Raw genomic sequence first — 19,301 nt, 5'->3', positions numbered from 1 at the left:
GGGAGGAAGCTGTGCAAGTCCCCAAGTTCTGCGAGCTGCCAGCTCTGCACTGCCTCTGCAGGCTATGCCCACTTTGCCTTTACTCAGGCAGAAAATGCTCAGCCTTCACCGCTAACACAAAGTCGTGGGGCTTGATGTTAGGATGTTTCCTTCCACGAATCCCTCACGGGAACACAGCTATGAGCTAATCTCAGGCAGGAGGGGCATTTGAAGTTTTCGGTGATATTAACACCGAGAAGTAAAAAGCCATTTTTATTACTTTAATCTGCAAGTTAATTTTTAAATGGAATGCGGGTACAAACAATGCCATTTTTAAGTACATTACAGTGCTGTCAGGCGGTGACAATTTAAATGAATGAGACTTCAAAACGTATTATGAAAAAGATTAAATGTCTCATTCAAATACACATGGCAAAAATGAAATCCATCAGTAAAATGAAATAATTATTTTAAAACTGCCTGGAATTAAATCCAAAACAAAGCCCCCCCCCCACCAGGTAATTGAGGCTGTGGTGGGTAAGACTTTATCTGAGAGCAGCTTTAATTTCCAGCTGACTGCAAATGACAAATAATTCACTGTTGCGAGATCTTTCTCGCCTGAGCACTTTGTAAAACAAGATGATATGATTATCTTCGTTTTATATTTACAAAGCAGTGTTTAAGAGGCTTAAGTGGAGGTCAAGCAACAAGTGAGCAATTGTGGGATCACCAGCAAAAACAGCATTGAGGTTTTCTGGTTGCCCTGGTCCCTGTTGCATGGTGTCACCAACAGTCCAGTTTTGCACATCACTCAGTTGGGCTGAAGGCCATTTTCAGGTTGTAGTTCAGTTTATGAAGCAGCTCTGTCACATTGGATACCAGGAAAAAAAATTCTTCTCCAAAAGAGTGGTGATGCAGTGGCACAGCTGCCCAGGAAGGTGGTGGGGTCACCAAACCTGGGGGGGTTCCACAACCGTGGGGATGTGGCACGGAGGGATGTGGGCAGTGGGCACGGTGGGGTGGGTTGGATTGGGTGATTTAGAGGTCTTTTGCAATTTTCATGATTCTATCATAGAATCATAGAATCACAGAATGACCTGGGTTGCAAAGGCCCACAGTGCTCATCCAGGTCCAACCCCTGCTGTGTGCAGGTCACCAACCAGCAGCCCAGGCTGCCCAGAGCCACATCCAGCCTGGCCTTGAATGCCTGCAGGGATGGGGCATCCACAGCCTCCTTGGGCAACCTGTGCCAGTGCCTCACCACCCTCTGGGGGAAAAACTTCCTCCTAAGATCCAACCTAAACCTCCCCTGTCTCACTTTAAAACCATTCCCCCTTGTCCTATCACTGTCCTCCCTCTGTGATTCTATTTTAAGTGATTGTAGTCATCACAAGTAGCCAGTGTGTAGTCACTGAGAAGGTAGTGTTAATAGTATCGAGTCCTTTAAAGTCCATACTCAGCACTGCAATAAGTAATTTCTTTGATGATAGTATTGTATCCACTTGTTGTGAGCATGCTTCCTTAGAACTTCACGTGCCTTCTGAATTTGGGCTTGATTCTGTTCCATGCTGAGCCCTTGATGAATGTGGAGCTCTTCATCTTATTTATCTGTTAAAAATGTCACAGGAATGTTATAATCAGTGTAACTGAGGGTTAAGAATGCTGGGTGTGGCAGCAGCAGAAGGAACAAATGGCAGAAGGGTACAGGAATGGCATTTGGTGGTGGCATCCAGACAAGCAGGTCATTGCAGTACAGGTGCACCTTGCTCACAGGGATGGCCTCTCCATGGAGTGAAGCAGCACTGCTGGCTGCTTTCAGTGGAGGAATAAGTGAGACCTGAGGATGGATACCCCTCATCCTCCAGCTCATCCCAATGGGAGGCAAAGCCCTGGCTAGATCTTGGCACTTCTGAGCCTAGGAGTGTGAGAATACCATCGAATCTTTTGAGTTGGAAGGGACCCTTCAAGGCCATCTGGTTCAAATCCCCTGCACTGACCAGGGACACCCACAGCTCCATCAGTGCTCAGAGCCCCATCCATCCTGACCTTGGCTGTCTGCAGGGACAGGACCTCCACCATGTCTCTGGGCAACCTGTGCCCTGTCTTGGCAGTGAAAAAACTTCTTCCTTGTATCCAATCTAAATCTCCCCTCTTTGAGTTTGAAACCATCTCCCCTTGTCCTATCAGTATGACTGAAAACAGCTTTTTCTCCTCTTTTCTAAGGTCTCTGCAGGTGCACTGCGCTGTTGCTGCCACAATGTACCATCATTTCCTGTGTGACAGTCTTTAAGACCACCACAAGGTGTGAAAGTTTCAGGTTTTTCTCAGCAGAGGATGCACTTTGCTAACACAAAACCCCATGCCAAGAGCTAGACATTTTAACACACCGATTTAACCCCTTTTTCCATACGTCTTATTTATACAACATTGCAGCAACAAAACGAACAAACAAGCCCACGAAGGTTAATTGGTGGTTGCACATGCAGACACCTCCTAAGCCCATGCAGCTGATGGAAGCACCTTGGCCTGGCTGCACACTGCAGGGCTCGCAGCACGCTGGGAAGAAATCCTTCCCGGGATGGTTGGAGGCAGTGCCTGCTCCCAGCACCACTCGGGGAAGCCTTAATGAAAAGCAGCTCATCAGCAGTTACGTAACCTAATGATAATCCGGCTCAGGCCAGGCAATGCTTAAAGCCACAGCGTCTCTCTGCTGTGACCTATTTTATGCTCAGTGCGAGGGCAAAAGTATGCGGTGCGTAACTTCGCTGGGTCTCGTAGGTCGGGTCGTTGCCTGTCGGTAGGAAAGCCCCTCGCATGCATTTCTTCTGCTTTTTGGGTGCAAAGAGACCACTCTGGGTTTGTCGGTGGCTTTTTATGGCATTGGTTCCAGGCACAGGCGCAGCACAGAGCAAATTGTAAACAATTAGAAGGAAAACACTTAATGTTCCGCAGGAAACTCAGAGTGCTTTTAATTTCAGCTTCAGAAGCTGCAGAGGGTCTGGGGGCATCTCGCAAAGCACTCCTAATGCTGTGTCGAACCACACAGAAAGCTTTTGTGTTTTTATTAGACCTCAGAGACCAAAACTGTATGCTTCCACATTCCAGGGTCATATTTACATTTGACTTAAGAAATTCATTACGACTGTGCTGGCATAACTGAGACGCACAAGTGGGCAGCCCCCGCCGTTGTTTTTTACCTCTCAGTCTACAGAAATATCAACAAGAGATTAAAGGCAGAGATGTTGATTCAGATCTCAGCATTTAATCTGACCACAGATGGTGTCAAAGAGGGACAGCCATGCAAAATAGCAGCAGATTTTTTCCTAAACAATCACTTTTTTGTTTAACAGAGAGCAAGTCGCCCAATTTAAAATATAGAGGAAATCTCAGTTTCCTACAATCCTCCTGCAGGAGAGCTTTGAGGTGTTATGAATGGGCTGATTTCTGTTAATGATTAATAACGTGTTTATATTTCTCTGCTTAACTAAAGTTATTATTGTAGCTATTATTAATTCCTATCTTCAGTAGGGTAAATACGCCGTTCCTCATGACGCCGGACAAGTTAATGACACAGCTGTTTGCAGAAAGGAGGTTGTAACATTGAGCCGAGCAGAAGAAATACTGCCTGTTTCGTGTAGGTATAATCATTTTAGAAGACATGCTGACACAGAACCTCGTGGATTTGGCATCAGTGATGCCAAGACTCTGTATTTACTACCATAGGGAATACCAGGCTTCGCAACAATCTATTACCGGGCGTAAGACTCAGTGCCAATGGACTCCTGCAGCAGGTTGTTGCTCAGTGAGTTTTTAAAAGCTGATCCTTAATGCCTGATATTAGGCAGCTTCAAATCAGAAATAAAATTGCTTTCAGAAAGATGTACAAAAGCTCACATTGGTAGAGATATTGCTTGACGTTTAAAAGGAAAGATAATGAGGTTGCGATTGTATTTGTTGACATTTGGAACATCTTCCTGTGGAGCTTGTAACCAAAACACGGCTGCATTGGACTCGTGTTTCAGAAACAGAAAGTGGAACTAAATGCAATTTGTTAAAATAGTGTGGCTGATTATAAACTCTAAAGGGAAATCAAGTAACCTCATTTCTTTATCTCATCTGAGCAAAAGGCTAAAACGTGGGGGTGGGGAAAGGCACTTCTTCACTTTTAGTCCTCTCAAGTGTTACTAATCACGGAAGTACAAAATACTTCAAAATGACTTTTCAAAAAGCTTCGGAGCCCTACAGAATGGGCTTCAATCAGAAGCTGAGGTGGTGTTTCTGGATGACTGAGGGCTGAAAGGTAAGGGCTGAGCAGCTCCTTCCAGCACAGCCAGGGCACTGGGCTAATTGGCTGACACCGAAAATAAAAGAGTATTTTCTTCTTCCTTCCCGAAAGGATTTTCATTTGTTGCTGAGTTTATGGTGTCAAGATTAAAATAAAATACAGATTGATTGCTGTGGTCTGTACGTATGTGGCACGACAGCTCCCATCAGAGTCGGTATAGCTTCTCCTTTTTTGGCAGTCACACTGGAGAGACCAAGCACCGAACAGGGAATAAAACAGAGCTGTTCTCTAACCCTACAGAGCCGGTCCCACTGAGAACTCCCTCTATTTACTCATCTGCACTTAAAGACTGTCAGTTTTATTCAGATGTCTACTCAGTCTGCGAAATGCTTTCCTTAACCTACTTTTAATGCCTTTGAAGTATCATCTGCTTCACTAGTTTGAAGAGCACTAAAGCCCTCGCGCAGCCAATAGGCACTTAAGTGCTTACTTTGAAACCCATGAGCAGCTCCATGAGGCGCACAAGAATTGCCGCAGCGAGACAGATCTGTCAGTCCGTCTCCTTCACTCTTTTATCTCCAACAGCGCTCGACACCGGATTCCTGCTGGCTTCCATGCCCCTTCCCCTGGGCACGGATGCTTCCCCTGCGCTGATGCCGTACCAGCAGCTTCCTCACTGCTCAGTGCTCTTGGATGCTGCCAGAGACTCACAGCTCCGGCTTTCTGTCCTGTCTATCCCTGCCAAGGGGGGTTCACTTCACACTGAATCCCATTTAGTTGCACCTCAAAGCAATGGAACGGTGGAGTCCCCATCCCTGGAGGCATTCAAGAGCTGTGGGGATGTGGTGCTGAGGGATGTGGTCAGTGGGCACGGTGGGGGTGGGCTGGGGTTGGACTCAGTGATAGCAGTCTTTTCCGACCTGAATGATTCTATGCTTCTGTAATTTTTCTTTTCCCAGAGAATATCATCGATTCGTGTTATGAACTGTCCTGAATATTCTTCTTACCCCTCAAAGATTCCTCTGTCTGCTCAGCTCCAGGCCTCAGTGAAATCCTGTGCAGTTAATTAGGTCCCTACTTGTAGCAAAGACTCCTGCAGAGGCGGATGCTTTAACCTGGATAACAGATGCACCAGTAGTGATTAGAAATGCAAGAAAAAACACGGGAAGCAATCAAAGAGAGAGGAAAGAGGTAAAGGTGATGCTTTGCAGGATAAGTGGGAAGCAGTGCTTGCAGTTAAATGGGATGAACTCCATCACATCAAATCAAGGTACAAAGGGAAAATGGAGAGCCTTGTCACAATTTGAAATTTATAGATCACAAATGAAATTTTCTCTGGTTTGTCCTTCATAGGTAGCACAGAAGAGGAATGGGGATCCATTGCATGATTCTATGAGTCTGCGATTCTATGATTCAACTTTTTCCTCTGCTTTTCTTCCCAATTTGTGTGTATGGAACAACTTTGCCTGTTGGTCAGCTGCTGTGGCTGCAGAGAGGAGCAAGAAGGGACCTGGAGCAGCGCGAGGGCAGGGAAGATTGGTCCAATTCAGCAGCAGTTCCAGCCTCAAACACAGGCTGCTCTGTGTGTCTCCTGCTATCAGTCTGTGCTATTCCTGCAGCAAGCTGGATCCCTCAGATTGGTAATGCTTTGGGGTGCTGGCACCCAAACTGTGTGCATATGAGGGTCCTATGTGAGGTTACAGAACCACAGAATCATGAAATTATGGAATCATAGGGGCTGAGAGGGATCTCTGGAGACCACCTAGTCCAACCCCTGCTAAAGCATGCTCTCTGCAGTCAGTACAAATGGCAATAACCTGACTTGGAGAGGTTGTCCATGCCCCGACTGCCTGAAAATTACTGCAAATGAGAATTACAGTGGAGCACTGTCATCAGAGTGACCAGAGATGTGAAAGGAGAATATTCCCATTGAAACTGAATGAATGTAAAATCCCACAGCAGAGTGGAAACTGAAACTGGGAATGGGAAGCGCTCAGACTGTGTCTCTGTCCTTTTGGTACAAGGGATCCTCCCCGAGCAAGCAGCAACCTGTCCTTTCAGCAATGCAAGGCTTCCCCTCAGTGGCAACAAGGCAGCAGGGTGTCCTGCTGCTCCACCACCACAAAAGCATTTTGCTTTTTTTTTCTCTTTCTTTTTTTTCCTCAAAGGCAAAGTCCAGTAAAAACGTGGCTCTGAAGTAAAGGAAATATTTACAGCAGAGGCCGCTGGCTGTGCTGGGTGTAATGGTATACAGCACTATGAGAGGCCAAAGTGATGCTGCTTTATGAGCCAAGAGTTTTTAACTCCTTTGGTATAGGAGACAGCTGCCTACACAAGGCACTTAGGAAACAAATGAAACTTGAGCAGTGTCGTATTGTGATCATAGAATACGGACAAAAAGAGACAAAAATGAGTTTGTTTGTTTTTTTTACAAAAGAAAGATGAACTGGAGAGCAGCAGTGCTAAATCTCATCCCCAAGTGCAGCTGGTGAGACTGCTGACAGCGCAGGAGGCTCTCCCACAAATGAGGTCTTCCTGCAAAAATACCTGTCCCCATCAACATCTATTATCTAAAATCTGATGTCCAGGTTGATTTAAGTTCCAATCCTGGAAATGAAATGGGACCATGGTACTAGGAGACATGTGAGCTCAGATTATGCATACAAAAAAGACGACAGCCAAATTGTCTATGTATGGGCAGACTGCATTTGCCTTACCCCAAAAGATTTACCAGTTGCTATGGTTACTCAATATTACAGCTCAATAGATTGGTAATGTGAACTGATAGATCTAGAAATACACTGCAACATGGAATTAAAGAGGTCCTGCTGAAACACAGCCTGAAAAACCCTGTGCTCCTGATGAGGCGGAAACACTGCGCTGCTGACAGGCTGGTCATGGTTCCCAGATGCATGGCAGGGGTCCCACCACATAGCAGTGAGATGTGTGCTTGGTGCCTTGTGCAGCCAGAGGTGTAAAACACACGTCAAAGGGATAATAAAACACAGCCCAAACCGTCTCACATGGGATCTCTTAAGTAAATCATGACCGAGTCCCAGCAAGTACAGGGAGGAGAGAAAGGCTGGCGGCAAGCAAGGAGTCTTTCTATGAAGTCTAAAAATCAGCAAAGGTTTTAAGAGCTGATCACCCAAAGCTGCAGCTGTGCTGCAGGTGGCTTATTGCAACCCTGAGCCCTTTTTTGTTTGTGTTGTCCTTCCTTCCTTTGAGGAGGGAGAGTGAGAGCGGTATGGTGGCGCAGAGCTTTCCATTGGGGTGACCACACAGCGCCCGCCATTGTCCTTTACCCAAAAGATAGAGCTTAAGGGAAGATTTTCCCCCACTTCATATTCCATTGCAATTATCTCCAACTTCATCTGCCTCTGTGGTGTGCTGACTTGATCTGCATCGATTCCCCCAAACTATGCCGAATTTCTCCAGACACTGCCAACAGGAGTCACACCTGCAAGTCCCAGCCTTACTGCTCCTCTCCCAGTCACATTTTACTCAATGCATTAAAAACTCAACACATTGCCCTATTACAGGTTGCTGTGGTCACAACATGGCCTAGATTGGAAGAGACCTTAAAGTTCATCATTTAGTTCCAACCCCCCATGGGGTTGCCATCCAATGATGGCAGATGCAAGACTAAAACCAGGTGTTTCTTTGTGCTTCTTGTCTCCCAGCTCCTTTTGGTGCAGCTGTTCCCCAGCTCCGACAGACTGGCTGCTGCTGGGAGAGCACAGGAAAGGAAAAGCCCATAGCATGATGATGCAGAAAGTGGGAAGCAGAGACCTCCATCAGCAAAATGGGAAAGCAGAGTTTCTCTTCCATAGGGGTCTAGTAAGGGGAAATTCAGAAACGACCAAGTTTGAGTGCTGTGCTGGTAAAGAGGTGATGGAGGTCAAAGGTGGGAATGGAGTGGGGAGAAATGCAGCAGTTTTTAAAGGGCAGCCAGGGAAGACGGGCAAACATTGAGAACGCTTTAAAGAAGCAAAGAGATGAAACCCAGCCTGAAAAAAGCACATTAAATGAGAAAAATTGCAACAATAACAGAAGTGGAGAATAGGAAGAGAAAAAGAAAAGCCCAAAGGGATCGTAATACAATTTTTTGTTTTTACTTACAGCTTCGACTTCTTCATTCAGTTTTTTGAATGCCAGATTCATTAGTGGTTTTGGCTCTGTCCTTACAAACAAATCAGGCAGCACTTTACCAACACCCGTCTGTGAGGAGGTGAGAGGCTTTTGGAAGTCACACAGCGTCCTTTTTAGCTGGCTGGGGCAGCCCTGCTGATGGGAAAATCGACCAAGAGGCCACCAAGGCTGGCATTGGGTTTTCCATTGACTTCTTAGAAAGCATGCTCTTGTTCTGCAACAAAAAAACAACAACAAACAAATGACCCACCAACATCCTGCAGGGTTTGTCCTGGTAAAAAGGCAGAGAAAATACTGTTAGAAAAGGTTGGTGCACTCCCACTACTGACACAGCATCTCCTCACTGCACAGAGCACGTTGACATTGCTTAGCCTAGAAAGTAAAACTGAAATAGATCACAAAAGAGATGATAACATATAGATTGGAAAGCCAGCAGTGCAGCATTGGAAATGTCCCTCCATTGAATAGTTCTCTGCCAAAAGGTCTTGTGCAGCCATTGGAACCATCTTCATGGGCATGGTTTGCCAGAGGATGGCATCAAATGGAAGCTGGAGGGCTTGGGCCATTGGGATTTTGCATGTCTGTGAGACTTGCTGGGATTTTCTTTATGTTTTGCTCAGTGAGAAAGGGAAGGGATCACTTTCATTGGATTGTTTTACTGCAAAGGGTGGACAAACTTTGTGTTGGAAGGGCAAGGCTGGGACGTGGCAGTGGGACCCCTTGGAGTTGTGGATAGAGGTTGACACAATTAGGAAGTTGTTGAACTCACCGCTGTCTGCGTCCTCATTAATGGAAATGAAGAGAGCACTTGAATATAATTATACTTACTACAGTACCTAAAGAAAGAACAACAGGATTGCAGATTTCAGTTTGTATTTGCATGGTGCTATGAGATCCTGGCAGAGCAGCGTGAAAGCAATGAGAAAACACACGCCTTTGCAGCATTGCTTCTTAGCTCAGGGAAGAAACTTTCCTCTGTACCACGGCTTCTCTCTGACACCTCTCACCTTCCTTTTATTGGATTCTTTTTGTGTTGGGGTTGGTTTTTTTTTAACTTAACCTCCCTATTCCCATGGAAGCTTTGTTTCTCGTCTTTGTACTTGATCTCCTACATCAGAGAGCCGCTGCTTCTGCAGCCATGCAGCACTTGCCCTGCCCATGCAGATGATAAATTAATCTAACATTTCACGTCCCAGAAATACTTACTATTTCTTCCCTCCCTTTTGTTCTTGCCATTGCAGTGCTGCTCAAGTGGGGAGCCTTGCCTCCCTGGGGGAGCTCCACTTTCTTCCCAGGGAGACCGCAGAGAATCCAAGGGCAGTGAAAAATGAAATATTATTTTCTTGCTGGCTTAGTGATTTTCATTTAGGATTCAGCAAATGCAGAGCCATCTGCTATGTATGAAATATCCAATAATAGTTCTCCAGTTGCTGAATTCAAAGTGGAAACAAGCCAGCAGAATGCCTGGCTTGCCTCAGAGCTCCTCGGTGAGTACATGCAGCCAAGATGCACCCATGGCTTTGCCACCTGAATGTAGAAGTGTTGCCAAAACCGTGGCAACCTGGAGATGGAACTGGAGGTCAGAGGAGTGAGGCCTTCTGTTTTCCCTCTGTTAGTGATCCTGATGCTTGTTGTTCTTTATTTAGGGTGTGCATGGTGACATGGTACTTGCAAACCATAAAACCAATGTGTTTGCATGCAGAAGCTGGTTCTCTCTCTGGAAACTACAGGATCTTCATCATCAACTGGATGGTCTTCACAGTCCCCTCCAACCCCAACCATGACAGGATCCTATGGTTCCATCAACTCACAGGTGCTGGAAACAGGTTCAGAAGTTCAAATAAAAGCTTTGCTGCTTTTATTGAAATTCCTTAATTTCCCCTTCTTCCACAGAGTGAATACCCTGTTACCTGCAGAACTACCTGGTAGCACTGATTTCAGTTGTCGTAGCACTGCTGGACTGCATGAAGGAGACTGATATGAAGATTTTCTCATCCTCTGTTTCGGACCATCTGTGTTTGGGACCATCTATGTTTGGAACCATCTCTTTTGGACCATCTATGTTTGGGACCACCTATGTCTGGGTCTATCTATGATTAGGACCATCTGGACAGACCTCATCCACACTGCGGATTTTAGCATTAACACAGCCTCTCCAACATAGTTACACTGATGTAAACATCATATTAATACAGAATTGGTGCAAATTGTGGCTCGTCGGGCTTTGTGTATGCAGAAATTTCCTTCTGCTCCTTTCTGCAGAGTGTGGCACGAACCAGGGCAATAGTTTGTGGGTAGCTAGAGAAAGGGCAAAGCAGGAAAAATCTTGCTGGGCAAGATTTCCCATAAATATATATTTTGTAAAACAAGGTGAGTGAGCAGACGTGTTGCCATTTTGCCACGATAAAGAGCATGGACACCTGCAAGCTGGGGGGGGGGTCTTTGGATTTTGAATCCCAGGCATTTCTGCTGCTGGAGGGTGTTTGAAAAATACTACAGTCCTCAGAATCACAGAATCACAGAATGGCCAGGATTGGAAGGGACCTCAAGGATCATGAATCTCCAACCCCCTGCCAAAGGCAGGGCCACCAACCTCCACATTTCATAGCAGACCAGGTCTCGAACCCCTCAGGGTGGCATTGGCTCTGCAGGGCTGGTGTGGGGAATGCTGTGTGGGGATACAGACAGCACAGCCTTGCACCAACTCTGATGGGGCATTTTTACTGGTAATGGAGGGCTTTATCCCTTTAGGGCGTAAAAAATAGGCTGAGGTCTGCATGACAGCAGAATGGAGCCAAGCACTGCTATGTCACCCGTCCTCCTTCTCCCTCACTTTCAAACTGCTCCCTGAAATTTTAGGATAAAAGGAACAGTGCATTACTACACACAAATCTTTGTGCCACTTTGGGGTCCCTCTGGTCTCCTTCACCCCAGTAGGGCCATTCAGAACGGAGTGCCTGGCACCATGGCCAGGGGCTTTGGGAGATCCCTATTTCCATTGTGATCGGTGGGAGTTCAGTTCACAGCCAGAAGCAGGAGCTCAGATTTCCATAGCTCATCTCCTGGCTCCTCACCATAGCATCAGCCAGCCCTGGAGACAGTGGCTCAGTGGCCCTGGCAGCTTCTCAGATGATGCGAAGCAGTGCCGAGCCCTGCAGACCCTCATCTGCCCAGCCTGAGGCTTGGCCATCATGACCCAGTGTTAAAATGAGGATAATTTTATTTACCTTTTTCATAAGGATGTGGAAAGGGCAAATAGTTTCAAGCCTCGCATAGTGGAAAAATTGTAACGTGTCACTATCAATGAATCCCCCTCAAAATACAGCCGCTCCTAGCAGTAAATTTAAAATGAGAATTAAATGTGAAAAGACACCACTCCCACTATTAATTTCTTTGCTGCGTTGTTCCCTTTCCTCTTTTATTCTGCCTCATTTTCAGTCCCTTGCCAACAGATCCTTGGCAGCTCTCATAAAAGCAATTATCATTTTTAGCGGAGGTTTTGCAGTATTTTATCTCGATTCTGGAACCGCTCTCACTTTGTGCCATCCTCCCTCCTGTCCCAGCTCTACCGTGGGTCCGCACTCCTCAGAGATTTGTCCTGACAAATCCCAGAACCCTGAACCTCCAGGGTGCTTAGGGCTGGAGGTGCCTCGGATCCTTCTGGTCCATGCCCTGTCAGAGCAAGGCCATCCAGAGCAGGTACCCAGCATCACAGCCAGAGGGTTTTGGGGATCTCCAAGGAGGAGACGTTTCCCATTGGCTTGCTCCTTGGGATAAATGGTTCTGCACATCTCTGACTGGCTGTCACTCAGCTGTCACACAGCTGGATGGGGCTGGATGTGTGTGGCTGTCACAGCAGCACTCACCCAGATGTTGGCACCTGACAGATGGAACAGATGGATGGGAGCCACCAGTAGTGTCTGCGAGGTCCCAGCCTACAGTGCTCACTCGCAGATGCTGCTCTCTCTGCTGCTAGTAGAATCATGGAGTTATGAAATTATCTAGGCTGGAAAAGACTTTCAAGACCATCGAGTTCAACCACTGACCTGACCCACCAAGTCCCATCATTAATCCACGTTCCTTAGTGCCATATCCACACATCTACTAAATATTTCCAAAGATCATAGAGTCATATAATCATAGAACTACAGAATCAGAGAATGGTAGGGATAGAAAGGACCTTAAACACCCCCATCCCCAACTCCTGCTATGAGCTGACTGCCCCCAACCACATCAAGCTGCCCATGGCCCCATCCAGCCTGGCCCTGAGCACCTCCAAGGATCAGGCATAACAGAGATGGGGATCTCACCACTTCTCTGGACAGCCTCTTCCAATGACCGCCCTCACTGTGAAGAAATTCTCCCTAGAAGCCTATCTACACCTTCCCTGGCACAACGTCAGACCATCATCTCCCATTGAACACACGCAACTCCAATCTCTTCTGCATTCACCCTGCACAGCATTGTGTTCGAGGGTCTCAGCAGGCACCATTGTGGTTGCTAAGAAAAAATCCCCTCCCTATCCTCATTTTTTATTTACGAAAAGGCCTGGAAATAGGGATTTCACAGTGAAATGTCAAAAACCCTTGGGATTCCCTTCTTCTCCAGGAGGTTGTGGAGCCGGGTGGGACGCCAGCTCCGGCGCCGCCAATGGGGACACACACGGCAGATGTTCCTAATTGGGTCACATGTGCCTCATTCCTCCCCAGAACCAGCCTGCTGTGATGGCTCTGCTTCCCTCCTCCTCCTCCTCCTCCTCCCACCATCCTGGAGCAGACGGAGCGGAGCCGAGCTCGCGTGCGTGCGACATCGGGGAGCGGGTGCAGCCTGAGCGCCCCGCTGCTGCTCTCGCTGTTCCTTTTTGTAAGAAAGATCCCCTTCATCCTGCCGGCGGGCCGGGCGCTGCTGCTATACATCACTGCATATTTTCCACTTGAGATCAATACCGCAGCCCCCGGTTGCACTGAATGGCCCTGCTGGCGTGGGGGCTTCCTGGGCTCCATTTGGAGGATGACACGGAGCCGTGTGGTGGCCTCAGAGCCATGTCCCCTGCCCTGTCACTTCTCACACCCCGTCTCCGTGCCATCATCTTCTCTGTGCCATCATCTCCAGGCAGAGTTCTGCCAACAGTTTATTTTATTACATTCCACCGCGTGAAAAAAAGCTCTTGGCAAGCAATCTGACCACTCAGAATTTATTTGTCGCTTTTTTTGTTTCTTCCTCTCTTTGCTTTTTGCTTTAACAATTCTGCATTGTTTGGGGCTGTTGCACTCGCTAGGAGTCTCGGGTTTCGTGCATTCATCTGCTCTTGTCTTGTCAGATCTGTCGGCTTGGCTCCTCGCACGCACGCTCTTCCGTCTCCAAACCATTCTTTTTCACTTTACGTCCCTCTCCTGCCAGCTCCAACTTGCTTTAAGTATGCTGCACATTTGCTTTCTGCACTTCACTTTCCAAAAGGAAAGAAATGCCTAAATACACCATTTGATGGGCAAAACTCCTGGCCAGTTTTGTGATGGCTCTCAAATACTCAATGAACCTTCGGGAGATGTCACTTTGGCACTGTGAGTCACAAATCCACGTGGTAGCAGAGCTGTTCTCTGCTCCTGGCCATGCACACATGGATCTGGAGCACATCTCCATCATTACATTCAGCATAATGGGGACTGATGGCAGTTTCTCTAAACCCTTTTATACACCAGGTCTGGAGTTCTGCTTCAAATCGAGGTCATAGAATCATTCGTGTTGGAAAGGATCTCTAATATCATCTAGTCCAACCATCCAGTATTGTCCACTGACCACGTCCCTCAGTGCCGTATCTCCTCAGCTCTTGAACACCTCCAGGGACAGCAATTCTACCACTTCCCTGGGCAGCCTTTGCCACTGCATCTCCACTTTTTTGGAGAAGAAAGGTTTCCTAATACTCAACCTGAAATACGTTGACCTGAGGTTGAGTCGTCTTCCTATCATTTAGCACTTCCCAGGCACTACAGAAAAGGCTGAGTGTCCTCAGGGTTGGCTGACACCAACACAACACCAGAGGATATTGGTACCAATGCCATATTGGTAAGGATGTGGCTGTTGGATTTTGCTCCAATTGCCTCAATGCAGTGAGACCAGACACAGAACAGATTTGAAATCTCTGTCCTGACCCAATGGATCCACGCAATGGGCAATCCCACTTTCTACTGGAAAACATCTCATAGGAAGCCATCAGGCTGTCATGCAACGTCTTTAATTCTTGGTGTCTGTCTTTTCTGAAGACTTTTCTTTCAGTTTTTCCATACCAAAATCCATCTCTCCATCCTCCTGCTTCTGATCAGCTTCTATCCCTTCCTTCCAGAGGGGAAGGAATTCCTTTGGGCACAACTACACCTCTGCCAGCCAAGCCTGCAATTTGGGATTAGTGGGGTCAATTGAAAATGGCTCTTCTTTACTTAAAAACGTAACTGGGATGGATGCAGCAGCAGCAAAACGAACAGCAGAGCCCAGGGACCACAGCTGGAAAGGGGAAAAGTTGGTGATGTTCCAGGGAAGTGGGGGGACTTTGTGAAAAAGCTCTTGCACTCTGCATGGTGCCACCTTGTCCTTTTTTCGAACTGCTTTTGACACATTTTGGCTTCACAGCACCAACTTTCCCCCACACATCTGCACCAGGAGATGCTGATGGGATCCCACACATGGGGGACTGCAGGTCCCATTGCCAAAGCCCTTCGTGGTTCTGGCTGCAGGGGACCAGACATGAACTGAACACAGCAGGGGACTCAGCAGGACACATGTCCCCCACCAGAGTGCTGCAGCTTTGCTTGAGTCCTTGGGATAATGATTTCCAGCTGCTCTCCCTCTCCCAGCCTGCATGCCTTTGGCTGGCTGCCTCTTCCCTTTGTCCTCATTGTAGGAAGTGAGGCTTCTTTGGAAAGCTGCAAAATGCTACAAAATCCCAGGAGCTGTGGCAAGGTGTGAAATTGCAGGGATCGGTGTGGGAAGAGGGAGTCTTGTGTGGATGGGGACCACGGTGGAACCCAGAGGATGTGATGGGGATGGACACTGAAGCTGCCACCTCCAGGGCTAAGCTTTGTCCAAGGGCTCAGCTGAAGATGGGCTGTCAGCTACATACCTCCAAATACACCCCAGCATACGTACAGTGTGCTTCAGTCTCATGGAGAGAGCTTTAACACTGCCACTGATACTGCATTAAGTTGAATATTTAAAGATCCTGGGCCAAAGCTAAGCAGCACTGTGATGACACAAAGTTTAACCAGGAAGAAGGAGGAGAGACATGATGGAATCCTGGCTGTGATGGCATTTTAGCTGAACAGCAGTGTCTTCATACCCTGCTCCTTTTCCACGAGCTGATTTTGGTAGATGTCAGTTGACAACCATGGAGGTGTGCATTGGTTGCAGTGCCCTAATGCATTTCTTGGGGGTGATATTGGACATTGGGCAAGTTGGTGAGCCTTGCATGTAGCCCATAGGCTTCCTTGGCATCCTGGCTCATGTGCTCCCATCCCTGGAAGCTGTTCAGAATCACACTGCAGATCTTCAATAGGAAAAGGGGAACTCGTGGCCACCAAATGGAGAAAAGTAAGCTTTCCATCCTAGAAATCCCTTCTAGTATTCTTTATGAGAGACTTGGCTGTTTACAAGGCTGGATGGTGATAGGACAAGGGGGAATGGTTTTAAATTGAGACAGGGGAGGGTTAGGTTGGATCTTAGGAGGAAGTTTTTCACTCAGAGGGCGGTGAGGCACTGGCACAGGTTGCCCAAGGAGGCTGTGGATGCCCCATCCCTGCAGGCATTCAAGGCCAGGCTGGATGTGGCTCTGGGCAGCCTGGGCTGCTGGTTGGTGACCTGCACACAGCAGGGGGTTGGAACTGGATGAGCACTGTGGGCCTTTGCAACCCAGGCCAGTCTATGATTCCATGATAATTTAGCCAAGGGCCTGAAAAATCTACCCATAACTGGTAGTATTCAGTGGCCCAATCCATTCCAAATTCTGTGAAGCTTTGTACATCTGCTGAGAGAAGAGAATGATTTTTTAAGAAAACTGATACTCTGATGGCTTGGCATTCCCTCATCTGCTGTTTCTGCAGGGAGGAGGATGATCTGAAATGCTCAGAAGCACTGAAATTTTCTGAGAGCCCCCTTGTTTCATTTTAATGCTTTGTAACCTAAATCCATTTGTTTTGAGCATTGAATTATTACGCTGCTTAATTAACTTAGAATCAGTCATAAATTTCACATCTCCTGCATTTTAGTGCTCAGTTTGGTTGAGGGCCTGAAAGCAATGGGCTGCATTAGCATTATTTTAATTTTGGCATTTGAAAGCAGAAGGATCCAAACCCACCAGTTCCTTTGAATTTGCAGCCAAGAAGAAGGGGGAACTTGTGTGCATCTCATGAAGAACCAAAACAAAGAAGGGAGCTTTAAACTGTCATACTCATACCAGTGTGCCAAGACTTTTTAGGTACATGTGTGTGTTTGCATACGTACGTGTGTGTAAAGAATTGTAGAATCACTGAGCCATTCAGGTTGGAAAAGAGCTCTGAGATCACCCAGTTCAACCCCAACACATCCCACCATGCCCACTGACCACATCTCTCAGTGCCACATCTCTGCTGTTCTCATCTCCAGGTTTGCTGACCCCACCACCCCTCTGGGCAGCTGTGCCACTGCAGCACTGCTTTTTTGGAGAAGAAATGTTTCCTAATCTCCAACCTGAACTTCCTCTGGTGCAACTTGAGGCCATCACCTCTTGTCCTGTCGCTGTTACCTGGACGAAGAAGGAAACAGAGAAATGTCTATATGCTATATTATGTATATACATAGAGACAGAATTGTAGAATAATGCATTCAGAAATGGCCAAAGAAACTGAGCAAAAATCTGAGTATCCTTAACAATATATGGCATCCAATAAAATGAGGTCTGTTAAATAAATGCTTTTGAAAGGAAACCCAAAGAAACATAATCCAAAATTGGCACACATAACTCAATGAGCACGCAAATAGCCTGCAGCCCAAGAAGCAGGAGATGCAAAGAGCTGCCGTCCCTGTGCCACAGGAGCTCATGGCAAAGCCTTCAGGAGAGATGATGGAAGATACGGGAGCGTTTCGCCCTAATCCCAGTTTACCCATCACTGACAGTTGATGACATGCACCGGAGAGGCTTAGTGCTGCAAGGTGCTAATAACTTTGTTTTGGATCCAGCAAATCACTTAAGGTTGTTTGGAAGGGCTTGCATGCTTGAAGCCAAGTGCGCACTTAAGTGCTTTGCTGGCCGCTGGCCAGGCGGCTCGGAGCCCCGATGGCCAGGCAGGATTTCAGAGGGCAGTCCCAAAGCAGGCACCCTGCTGCGTGATTCCTGCCCCTTTGGAGATACCGAGACACGTGGGAGCAGCATGAACAGCACAGAGCTGAGCCTGGGGCTGGCTGGGGGAATGGCGATGTTGGCACGCAGCATGGCATCCGTGGGTGGAGGATGCTGTGGTGATGCTGCTCAAAGGCTGTGCCCTTGCTGGTACAGTTGGGTCTTCCTATCCATCAAATGGGAGGGGAATGGCTTTCATTCATAGATTCATAGAATCTGAGAATGGCTTGAGTTGGAAGGGACCTCAAGGATCATGAAGCTCTAACCACCCCTGCTGCATGCAGGGCCACCAACCTCCACATTTAATACCAGACCAGGCTGCTCAGGGCCCCATCCAACCTGGCCTTGAACACCTCCAGGATGGGGCATTCACTTTTAGGACTTTTAGGTGGGTTTTGCTCCCAACATTGAATCAGCTGTAAAGACAGATCCATCACAGAGCAATCCAGGTGGGAAGGGACCTTGAAGGATCACCAGTATCACCAACCTCTGGTGGAAAAGGGAGCCCCAGTGAGACCATCCGTCACCGCACCCAGCTCACAGAGCCCCAGGGTGCTTAGGGCTGGAGGCATCCTTGTGTCCCTCTGGTCCCCTCCTACCTCAGCAGAGCCACCCAGAGCAGGGTGCCCAGCAGCTTGGGCTGGGGGAGATCCCTGAGGAAGAGCCCAACATGGTGCAAACCCAACTCTGCAGGTGGCATTGCATTGGTAGCACCGTGCAGCTGTGATGCAGAGTGACGAATACATCTCAGCCTTATGGAAAATTTTAAAAGTCATTAAATTTTTAAGTAAGACCGTCAGAAAGGCACATCAGTTCCAGCAGGCTTAAAATAGGGTGACAAATGACTGCTGGAGGCATACGGCTTAATTACAAACGGCAGCAGGCCAGAATTGTCAAATGCTACCACTGCTCCCAGGTTTGGAGGATACCAGCATGGGCTCATTGTGCCAGAATCTCAGAGCTGCATTGCAATCAGGCACTGCCAGCCTGGGAAGGGAATCATAGAATCATAGAACCATTTAGATTGGAAAAGAACTCTAAGATCGCTCACTCCAACCCCAAGCCAACCCACCATGCCCACTGCCCGCATCCCTCAGTGCCACATCCTCACAGTTCTGGAACACCTCCAGGAACGGTGACCCCACCACCTCCCTGTCCCCAGTCCCCATAACCAGGCGGAAAAGCTGTGATTTCATGAAGACTTTTTGTAAAGCCATTTGGCAGCACAGATTTGCACCCAGAAATGGCACCGAGAATGATGTGATTGTCCAACACCGATGTCGTGCTGCCCTCTGCAGAACATGTGGGCACCTTTCGAGTGATGAACAGAATATTCCTGGGGGAATGCTACTGGGAACAGTGCTGAGCACTGTGAATTTATTGCCTCTTGGGAGTCAGCTTTACTGTGGCTGTGCCCATGTGTTGGTGTGAGAAAGGTGAGGGGAAGGGTTGGGGAGAGGATGGGGAGTGGAGTGGGAAGGGAAGGGAAGGGAAGGGAAGGGAAGGGAAGGGAAGGGAAGG

The sequence above is a fragment of the Lagopus leucura genome, unplaced genomic scaffold (genome assembly GCF_019238085.1).
Source record: "Lagopus leucura isolate 7727_CA_CO unplaced genomic scaffold, USGS_WTPT01 Super-Scaffold_100088, whole genome shotgun sequence".
NCBI classification, from domain to species: domain Eukaryota; kingdom Metazoa; phylum Chordata; class Aves; order Galliformes; family Phasianidae; genus Lagopus; species Lagopus leucura.
Note: the sequence above shows the minus strand (reverse complement) of the source record.